An 11,759-nucleotide genomic window follows, 5' to 3' on the forward strand; every position below is an offset into this window, starting at 1 on the left:
TTCTGTGAGTCTTCTCCTTGCTCCCATTACATGGTTGTAGCATTGAGATCAAAAGCCCAAGATCCTGTGCAGTGCACATTATGTCAGTGTCCTCGAGTATAGAAGGGTTCCCCCATTCTGGACCCATGCTCATTTGTCAGAAGCTCTCCCTGGTTAGGGATAAGAGCTGTGAGGTCTGATCCTCACTTCACCTCTCATCTGCTTCACCTTAGCCTCGTAATGGCAAGGTTAAGAGCAAATACAGCCCGTACAGACGACTTGCTGAGGCAGTCAAACCTATTGTGTGAGCCACTTGTTTGGTTATAGTGCGTGCTATGTGGATATCTGTTTGAGATGCTTGTTCTCATTTGATGTATGCTTGAATTATTCTGTATGCTTGTGTGCTTGCTTCTTTCCTGGATAAGAGTAGCTTGCTTATGCAAGTAGGATAGAAACCTGAACTTAGGGTAAACGATGCATGACAACACTAGGCTCGAGTCCAGCTCCCTAGTAGTGTGTCGTTCCCCGGTTTCTGGCTGAAATCTTTTTCCCTTTCAGGGGAACTACATCGCCCTGATCCTTGTTCCAGACAAGGTATGTAGGCAGGTGGTCGTGCGAGACCACTCCGGGCAACCTTTTTCTTTTTTGTGTGTGTTTACTTGTTATCTGATCGTGTTTTGGTTCGGATGCCGACGTAAGCCCAGTGATTGGCAGTTGGGCTCCCCGTTTGCCCTTTTGAGTGTGTTTTGGTTCGGATGCCGACGTAATTCCATCCAGTGGTTGTCGGGCTCCATGTTTGCCACCCTTGCTTGTTTGTATGTTTTGTGTTGTTTGGCGTGCGTAAGCCGAACTACAGTGGCTCTGATTCTTGTTCTAGACAAGATATGTAGGCATAAGGTGCGATACCTTATCGAGCTCGTTCCTCCTAACCCCACCTGCGTTCCCCGTGTGTGTGTGTGATGTTTAGCAACCTTTTCTTTATTCTAGGACGTGGATCCCGTCGAGTACGACGGACGTGAGGGGTGCTAATACCTTCCCCTTGCGTAACCGACGCCCTTACCCTTTCTCTTTGGTCGCGAGACCATTTCCTTTCCAGGTTTCTCTGAGCGTTTCCTTTCCCTATCTTGGGATAAATAACGCGCAGTGGCGGCTCTGTGTGTGTTTTATTCGAGTCTCGCCGGTTGATTTTTCGCGGATGCGACAGTAGGCCATCACGCCTTTGTTCTCTAGCCATGTGGCCGCGCCACATCTCCTCGATAATATAGAATCCAGAAGCAGAACCTGCAAAAGAAGAAGATGGTACGGTGTGTGGTGGTGAAGGGTAATGGGGGGACACATGAGGTACGGGAGATTGATCTCTCCGATCAAGCTCTTCATCAGTGTCGTGTCCCTCCTCATCAGGAACATAAGGAGGAAGTGGACCTAAAACAGGTTGAGCATCTAAATCATAGGTCCAGTTCCTTTCATTACGTACATCAGTATGTCTAGTGCATGGTAAGACAACAGATGGGAAAGCTACACGATGAATCATAAGCACATAACCTCCCTCTCTCCTTACTCGGCATAATTTCATATATTTTAGAAATTTAAGGTTGATTGTGCGAGGAGCTAAGGGAACTAAGGTAGTTATCTCATTGTTCAGGTTAAGAGCCTGAGCAATAGACGTAATGAGTCCTCCAAAAACAATAGGTCCCGCTTTATTAAGAGTTAAAGCCATATGAGCAATCATAAACGGGATCGAATTAATCCGCCTATTTGTGAGGCTTCCTTGTAAAAATAGAAGCTCCCGAGCATTAACCTTGTTTGGATTCTCCTGGCCAAAAATAGTACATGCCAACAGATATCTAAAAACTCTGATGGCCGGGTTATGGATGGTTGAGGCAAGAATTCCTTCAAAAGAATTTATTGAAGTATTAGACAATCTCTTCCAGAAGGAAAACACCTCAATCGACCAGTTTGAATCCAAAGGGGCCTCACAAATAGCACCTTCCCCATGAGGAATTCCTAACATACCTGCTAGTTCGTTGGTACTAAACTCATACTCAACAGCAAACATTTGAAATTTAACAGTACCAACTGTACTAGAAGTGTTAGGATTGACAATATAAATTAAAGAACTTAAAAACTCGACTATCAGTCGCTCAAAGGTAGGTTCTCTATTTAAAAAGATAGTGTGCAAGACTAAAAAATCTAACAAATGAAAAACACTGTGGTAGATACCCAAAGTATACAAACAGTTATCATCCACGTACCTCGTCGGGAGAATTTCCCGATTTTGCAACCTTTCAATAATCCTTCTCTGCCTATCCCCAGGTTTCCCTTCGCGGAGAATATGTCTGTTGAACTCCATTATTTTGCTCTTTGAATGTGTTGAAGAAGATGAAAATGGGTATATATATATATAGGGTGGTAAAGGTGGGATTTTTATGGATATTAATGGATGAAAATTAAAATGGAAGTTGGAAAGGTAAATTGTACGGTGGGAAGATGATAAATGTAGGAGCTTTTATGGGGTTCAAGGGAGTTTTTGGAAGAGGAAAAAATGGGTTTTGGAAGTTTGAAGGGCCAAAAATGGTGAATTATGTGAATTTTCCCCGCATATACCAGACGTCGTGGCGGGCGCCACAGGGTCTATGGGGGGCGCCACAAGAGCAAATTGAAGTTGTACCGAAATTTGAAGATTTTGGTATGGGCTCATCCATGCTTTTTTTGGTCTAAGGGTCCGGATAGCATTTTCATTGTTTTTCCAAATAGAATAAGGCTTGCACAATTTATGAAAATAAAAGTTAAACATTAAACAAATAAATAAATAATACTATTAGACTAAAATATGAATAGAAAGGAAATAAACACACACATAATATATATATATATATATATATATATATATATATATATATATATATATATATATATATATATATATATATATATATATATATATATATATATATATATATATATATATATATATATATATATATATATATATATATATATATATATATATATATATATATATATATATATATATATATATATATATATATATGGAAATATCAAAGTGCTAATCATAATTCGAAAATGTACCAAATGCGATAAAATAAGTCTGGGAAATGCGAAAAATAATATAAGCATAAATAAGAAAAGGTAAACAAGACGGTAAACTCAAACAGTAGGGGGCTCCTCTTCCTGACTGGATCCACGAAGTACGGCTATCTTCTGACGAAGCTCTGCTATCTCTTGGTACAAACAATCAGCCTCAGTAGCATGTGTAAGATCGGATAGCGTAATCTGTAAAGTAAGGTCGGCCACCTCCTGCCTAAGCTTGGCAGTCTCTCTGCGACACTCGGCAATCTGCGTGTGGACATCTGGGGGCTGCAAAGATAAATTATTAGAGAGCACAATAATCATGGGTGAAAGCAGTGTAGGAGTATAATCAGCAATAGGAGGGGATCTAGGCTCTTCAACAGTCTCTCCATGACCTTCCAAAGCATAACTCCAGTTAGCTGGATCATGAACACTGGTCATCATCGGGTCTGGCAGTGTAAAGTAGTGTATTGTCTCACTATCAATCAACAATCTGAACTGTCTGGGATTGAAGGAGGATATCCTCATCAATCCTTTGGTCAAGCAGAAATCAATATCCATAGTAGCATAGCCACAGAAAGTCCTGAGATGGAGCAGCTTGCGGGACAGGCCTAAGGCAATGGCAATCTGCGTGACAATCCCTCCTACATGAATAACTCCCTCGGATGATCTGGAAACACTACTAAGGCCACACAGTAGAAAATTCCCACATGCCACAGGGCGTGACTGGGATGCACAGAATAACAAAAATATCTCCTCCTCACTCAGCAGAGTGTCAGCATCTGGTCTTCCAAGAAAGAAGTGCGCCAGTATCATCTGGAAATACCTCATAGCAGGGTTGTGGATAACCTGGGACAACTGAGTGGAAGGATCCTGACTCCCTCCACCAGAGATATCGCTCCATAATTTCTCCACTTCCCTACTCAGAAAGTATCCCATCGGCGTCTCAGGGATAGCATCGGGGGTAGTCTGAAAACCTAATAAGTCACCGAACTCTTTCTGGCTGAAAGAGTACTCAGTCCTGAATAGCCTGAAAACAGCATGTCCATCTGGTCCGGAGTAAGGATCATAAGGAAACGAGCTGAGGAACTCCAAAGTCAGGTTCCTGTAGGTGTTGTTCATGTCATCAGCGAATTCATCCCATTGGAGTTGGTGGCACAGGAATTTGATGCTCGGCTCAATGCCTAGGGTGTCCATGCAATCCTGGTCCGGATAGCGTGTAGGTGCCATAGGGAGCTGGTAGAGAACTATGTAACGCTCCCTCTGGGCGTCATCTCTGAAAGCCACGTGCATGTCATCCAAGTTCTGCATCCTGCAAAGGTTAGGGAAAAGGATCCTGAAAACACAAACATTGCAAATGATATTTAGTCCTGACGAGAATATGATTAAAAATAAAATAAAGTAAATAAATGCAAAAAAGTAAAATAAGATAAGAAAATTGTGGGTTACCTCCCGAGCAGCGCTTGTTTAACGTCATTAGCTTGACGATCGGAACTTATACATCTGTCGTAGGAATTGGTGGATCTATCAGAGTGTGGCTGGAGTAGTCTGTTGGAATGTCTCCTCCTTCATAGAGCTTCAGTCTTTTCCCATTTACAATGAATGGACTACAGGTTTTGTTCTTGATTTCTATAGCTCCGGATCTCAGAATCTTAGATACTTTGAAAGGGCCAGTCCATCTTGAACGTAGCTTCCCAGGGAAAAGTCGTAACCTAGAATTAAACAGAAGAACATGGTCGCCTATATTGAAATATTTTTTCACAATTCTTTTGTCATGCCAAGCTTTGGTTCTCTCTTTGTATATTTTGGCATTCTCGTAGGCAGATTGCCCGAGTTCTTCCAGTTTGTGGATGTCAAGGATACGTTTTTTACCAACGGTCAGGTAATCCAAATTCAAAGTTTTAATGGCCCAATAGGCCTTATGCTCTAATTCAAAAGGTAAATGACAGGATTTTCCATAGACTAGTTGGTAGGGAGTTGTTCCTATAGGGGTTTTCAAAGCGGTTATGTAGGCCCATAATGCTTCTTGGAGCTTCTGAGACTTGTCTTTTCTAGATATAGAAACAGTTTTTTCTAGAATTTGTTTTATCTCCCTATTGGATACTTCTACTTGGCCACTAGTCTGTGGGTGGTATGGTGTTGCTACTCTATGCCTAACTCCATATTTGCTTAAAAGTTTATCAAATATTCTCGATATGAAGTGCGATCCTCCATCGCTTATGACTAAACGGGGTGTTCCAAATCTGGGGAATATATAGTTTTTAAATAACTTAATCACCACTCTAGTGTCATTTGTGGGTGCATCTATAGCTTCAATCCACTTAGGCACGTAGTCCACAGCTACTAAGATATACTTGTTTCCTAAGGATGGTGGGAAAGGTCCCATGAAATCTATACCCCAAACGTCAAAGAGTTCTACTTCTTGAATGTTTCTTAGAGGCATTTCGGCACGTCTTGAAATATTTCCCGTGCGTTGGCATCTATCACATTTGACAATGCAAGCATGGACATCGCGCCACATGGTAGGCCAGAACAGGCCAGCTTGAAGAATCTTGGCGTATGTCTTAGAGGTGCTCGCATGTCCACCATAGGGTGCAGAGTGACAATGCTCAATTATACTTTTTACCTCCTCTTATGGAACGCAACGGCGAAAAATGCCGTCTTTACCCCTTTTGAAAAGGAGCGGTTCGTCCCAATAAAAGTTTCTTACATCGTTAAAGAACTTCTTCTTCCGGTGGTAGTCAAGATCAGGGGTATGATATCAACAGCTAGATAATTAACAAAGTCTGCATAACATGGCACGTTACTTACAGCTAAGGATTTTTGGAAGTGCTCATGAGGGCCTAGGTTATCTTCTTCAATGGCCTCTAGTTTAGCTATCAGTCTATCATAGGCAAAATCATCATTTATGGGTACGAAGTTTGGTTTCAGGTGTTCTAGCCTAGAAAGGTGATCAGCTACTACATTTTCAGTGCCTTTTTTATCTCGGATATCTAAATCAAACTCTTGTAGTAACAGAATCCATCGGAGTAATCTGGGCTTGGCATCTTTTTTACTTAATAGGTAACGAATGGCAGCATGATCGGTGTAAACTATAATTTTTGCTCCTACTAGATAAGATCTGAATTTGTATATAGAAAAAACTACAGCTAGTAGTTCCTTTTCAGTTGTTGCATAGTTAAGTTGGGCGGCGTCTAGGATTCTACTGGCATAATAAATCACATGTAATTTTTTATCTTTCCTTTGTCCTAGAACGGCTCCAACGGCATAATCACTTGCGTCGCACATTATCTCAAAAGGTTCTGACCAATCAGGGGGTTGCATAATGGGTGCTGAAATCAACGCTTCCTTTAAAAGATTAAATGCTTCATTACATTTTTCATCGAAAATGAATTCAGCATATTTCATTAAAAGGCCAGTTAAAGGTTTAGTTATTATAGAGAAGTCCTTGATAAAACGTCGGTAGAATCCAGCATGTCCAAGGAAACTTCGGACTTCTCTGATAGTTTTGGGTTGTTTTAGATTCTCTATGACTTCTATCTTAGCTCTATCTACCTCAATACCTTTTTCGGAGACTATATATCCTAAAACAATCCCTTCGGTGACCATGAAATGACACTTTTCCCAGTTTAGCACAAGGTTCACCTCCACGCATCTCTCCGGGATTTCCTCAAGGTTAGCAAGACAATTTTTGAAATCAAATCCACAAACCGAGAAATCATCCATAAATACTTCCAGGATACTATCTAGGTAATCTGCAAAGATTGACATCATGCATCGTTGGAAAGTAGTTGGGGTATTATAGAGTCCGAATGGCATTCGTCTGTAGGCAAAAGTTCCATAAGGGCATGTAAAGGTAGTTTTCTCTTGATCTTCGGGTGGATAGGTATTTGGAAGAATCCAGATTATCCATCTAGATAGCAAAAGTAAGAGTATATGGCTAGACGCTCCAACATCTGGTCTATAAATGGTAAAGGGAAATGATCCTTCTTGGTTTCTTTATTTAACTTTCTGTAGTCTATGCACATCCGCCATCCTTCTTCTATCCATTTTGCTACATGTTCGCCTTTATCGTTTTGCACTACTCTGATGCCTCCCTTTTTAGGTGCTACATGCACAGGGCTCACCCACTTACTATCCGAGATCTGATAGATTATACCTGCCTCAAGTAACTTAAGAACTTCTCTTTTAACAACATCACTCATTATAGGGTTTATTCTTCTCCGATGTTCTCTGGAGGGCTTTGAATCTTCTTCGAGCAAAATTCGATGCATGCATACGGATGGGCTTATACCTTTCAGATCAGAGATATTATATCCTAAGGCTGAGGGATATCTTCGTAAAACATCTAAGAGTTGGCATGTTTCCTCTTGGCTCAAGGTAGCACTGACTATAACTGGACGGTTCATCTCTTCATCGAGGAACTCATATCTCAGGTTCTTAGGCAGTTCCTTAAGTTCTAAGGTTGGTTTCTTAGGGCATGGCATAGGATCTTGGGTAAGGGATAAACATTCGTAAATTTTATCATCGATGTAGGGCTTCCTAAAGTTATCATCTTCCAGTATGAGAGTTGATGGCAACTTAATTGTTTTTATGATTTCTTCATGTTCTATTTCCCTAACGCATTCATCAATGATATATATGGCATAACATGCGTCTCCCATCACAGGTGCCATAAGAAATTTTGAAAGTATAAATTCTATCTTCTCGTCACCTACTTCAAAGGTCAAATTTCCTCTCTTGACATCTATTATGGCTCCTGTAGTTGATAAGAATGGTCTACCTAGAAGGATTGGTATATCATTATCCTCTTTAATGTCCATGACAACAAAATCAGTAGGGATAAATAAATGACCTATCCTAACAGGGACATCTTCTAATATGCATATCGGATACTTAACGGATCTATCGGCTAATTGAAGTGACATCTTGGTAGGTTGTAATTCTCCTACGTTTAACCTCTCACAAACTGCTAAAGGCATTAAGCTCACACTAGCTCCTAAGTCTAGAAAAGCTTTTTCGATGACATGACTTCCCAAAATACAAGGAATGGAGAAATTTCCAGGATCTTTATCCTTTTTGGATAACTTATTCTCGGAAATAGAACTGCATTCCAAGGGCTTCGGATCGTCGAGTCTACGTTTGTTGGTAAGGATGTCTTTGAGAAACTTTGCATAAGAAGGTATTTGGGTGATGGCTTCTGTGAAAGGGATTTCTACGTGAAGTTTTTCTATAACCTTAATGAATTTTTGATACTGGTTATTGATCTGGGTCTGTTTGAGTCTTTGCGGATATGGTATCGGTGGTTTGTATGGCGGGGGTGGTACATAAGTTTTGTCTTTAGGTTCTTCTCCTTTTTCTTGACCTTCCTGTTTTTCAGGTTCCTCTGACTCCTTCACTTTGTTCGTGGGTTCGGTATATTCCTTAGAAGTTTTGGGTTCACTCAATCTTGGGTTAAATGGCTCATCATAAGCGGTCCCACTTTGTAGGGTAATGGCATTGGCTTGTCCTCTCGGATTCTGTTGAGGTTGTCCAGGGAACTGTCCTCTAGGTGCAGTCTGGGGGGCTTGGTTTAAGGCTACCTGAGAGATCTGGGTTTCAAGCATCTTATTATGAGTAATTATTTGGTCAACCTTGGTTCCTAACTGGGTAATCAGTTCGTTAACGTGAATGTTCTGGGTCATGAACTCTTTGTTTTGTTGGGTTTGAGCAGTAATAAAATTTTCCACAATTTTCTCAAGGCTCGACTTTGGTGGCACATGTTGCATATGTTGATTTGGTCTTGGGGCTTGGTAACCTGGTTGTCTCGGAGGTGCAATATTTTGGATAGGGTTATTGTTCTTATAGGAGAAGTTCGGGTGATTCCTCCATCCAGGGTTGTAGGTATTCGAATATGGGTTCCCTTGGGCGTAGTTCACTTGCTCAGAGTTGGTTTCGTTTAAGAGACTGCATTCTGCAGATTGGTGTCCTTTGGTTCCACATATCTCATAATCCGACTAAACTGCAGCTACAGTATTCGGGTTTATACACATATGCTCAACCTTGAGGGCTAACGCGTCCATTTTAGCTTAACTCATGTCTATAGAGCTTAACTCATGTACTCCTCCTTGGGCTTCCTTCTTCTCAACTGTCGCTCGTTCAACTCCCCATGATTGATGGTTTTGAGCCATATCTTCGATGAGGGCACTAGCTTCAGGATAAGGTTTGTTCATCAGTGCTCCACCTGGGCAGCGTCGATGGTCATCTTAGTGTTATAGTGAAGTCCATTATAGAAGGTCTGAATGATCAACCAATTTTCTAAACCATGATGTGGGCATGCTCTTAACAGCTCTTTATATCTCTCCCAAGCTTCGAATAGAGATTCTCCTTGATTCTGGGTAAATCTGGTTATTTGGTTTCGAAGAACGGCGGTCTTACTTGGGGGAAAGTATCTAGCAAGGAATACTTTTCTAAGGCTGTCCCAAGTTGTTATGGAATTGGGTGGAAGGGAATCTAACCATGATAGGGCTTTATCTCTGAGGGAGAAAGGGAATAATCTTAAACGGATTGCCTCAGGAGAAGCTCCATTGGTTTTAAAAGTGTCTGCTAATTGGAGAAAGATTTTTAAATGTTGGTTTGGGTTCTCAGTAGCAAGACCTGTGAATTGTCTCTGTTGCACTAGTTACAACAGGGAGGGTTTAAGTTCGAAATTATTAGCTGGGATGGTTGGGTTTACAATACTAGAACTAGGTTCTTCGTTGGAGGGTTGGGAAAAATCCTTAAGAGGTCTTTGATTTTGATCTTCGGCCATAGCTCTTCTAATTCTATGGAAAACTAAACGTGCGCGGGCGTAACGTTCAGGTTCCGCCAGAGGATCTACTAAGCTTCCGGTGCTACGAGTCCTTCGCATTGACCGGCAGGTAACAACCTAACTCTAAACGATATGACAACAGGGTACGAAATTTGACGAAATTAGTCCCCGACTGTCGCAACGCGAAAAACAACCGGCGGAAAATACAGAGCTGCCACCGACGCTATTCATCCTATGACGGAAAGGGAGCGCAGGACTAACCTAAGAAAGGGAAAGAAACGGTCTTACGACCAGAGATTACAAGGTACGGGAGTCGGTTACGCAAGGGGAAGGTATTAGCACCCTTCACGTCCGCCGTACTCGATGGGATCCACGCTCAAAAGATAGCTCAAAGAGTAAGAAAAGGGTTGCTTATAAACTGCTCAAAAAACTGCACAAACTGGAATGATAAACAGGTGGGGAAGAGAAATAAAACGGAGGAAGTGGACTCGGCAGGATGTCGCATCCTGGGCCTACGTAGTTTGTCAAAAACAAACATCAGAGTCAACGTAGTTCGGGAAAGGGGACATGCTCCCTAAGACATCGCGTCCTATGCCTACGTATCTTCTCTATCCATAGGAGAATCAGAGCACTCGTAGCTCGGCTCACGCACGCCGAAACAAGACACCAAAACGGGACGCTGAGACGTCAAAAGAAACACTCAAAGGAAAACAGAATGCCAATACATGGACTTACACCCAACTCCCAACAATAACGAAAAGGAAACAGAATGCCAATACATGGGCTTACACCCGACTCCTAATAATAACCCACAAAAGGAAACAGAATGCCAATACATGGACTTATATCCGACTCCTAACAATAGCAAAAAAAAGGAAACAGAGTGCCAATACATGGACTTATATCCGACTCCTGACAATAACAAACGCTAACCAGCGAACACCAAAGATGAACCCCAAATGATAACAATCATCACGAATGAACCCCAAAGATGAACCCCAATATGAACCCCAAGTAATAATCATCATCAAAAATGGACCCCAAAGATGAACCCCAAACGAATAACAAGTAACCAAAGTGAACCCCAAAGATGAACCCCAATATGAATAACAATCGTCACAAAATGAACCCCGAGATGAACCCCAATATGAACCCCAAGTGAATGTCAATCGTCACAAGTGAGCCCCGATATGAACCCCAAATGATACAGGTAAACCCCAATATGAACCCCAAATGATACAGGTAAACCCCAATATAAACCCCAAGTAATAACAGAAGAAATCCCCCAAGGTATAAACATACCACCACACACACGCTGAACAAACGGGTACTCACACCAAATAAAGAAAAGGGTGAACACACAAAAAAAAAATCAAAAGGGTGAACAAACAGAGACTCAACAAAAAGGGTGAACAAACACACGAAAACAACACAGCAAAAAAGAAAAAAGGGTGACCGGAGAGATTGCTCACAACCTCCTGCCTACGTATCTCATCTGGTATGAGAATCAGGGCGACGTAGTTCCCCTTAACAGGGGTAAAACACTCTCCTAACCAGAGACCAGGGAGACAACAAACTAATAGGGAGACTAAGACTCGAGCCTAATAGTTGTCATGCATTCAATATCCCTAAGTTGAGGTCTCTAACATGCATTCAACTTCCTCAGAAATCAATCATACAACTCCTACAGAAATGGAGATGAGAAAAGGAAAGCAGATAAACACATCACCACAAGTAAACAAACATCACACTCTATATCCATACAAGAGGCTCAAACAATGGGTGGGCTTTAGTCAAGAGGGGTCATATCAACCTCGACAAACAAGCCAAACTGTAAGGGTAATCAACTGGGCTCTTAACCACTGACATTGAACGTCAGGGTGAGCAGATCAAAATGGTA

At 41.5% G+C, this 11,759-nt stretch overlaps 1 non-coding gene across 1 annotated transcript; it reads left to right on the forward strand.

Annotated features, from left to right (window-relative positions):
- Positions 1–9,368: 9,368 nt before the first annotated feature.
- LOC127124106 (small nucleolar RNA R71) lies at positions 9,369–9,475 on the forward strand. Its single transcript, XR_007803743.1, has one exon. It is a non-coding gene; the product is annotated as a small nucleolar RNA R71 (small nucleolar RNA).
- Positions 9,476–11,759: the final 2,284 nt, after the last annotated feature.

The sequence above is a fragment of the Lathyrus oleraceus genome, chromosome 2, assembly GCF_024323335.1.
Source record: "Lathyrus oleraceus cultivar Zhongwan6 chromosome 2, CAAS_Psat_ZW6_1.0, whole genome shotgun sequence".
In the NCBI taxonomy this organism is placed as follows: domain Eukaryota; kingdom Viridiplantae; phylum Streptophyta; class Magnoliopsida; order Fabales; family Fabaceae; genus Lathyrus; species Lathyrus oleraceus.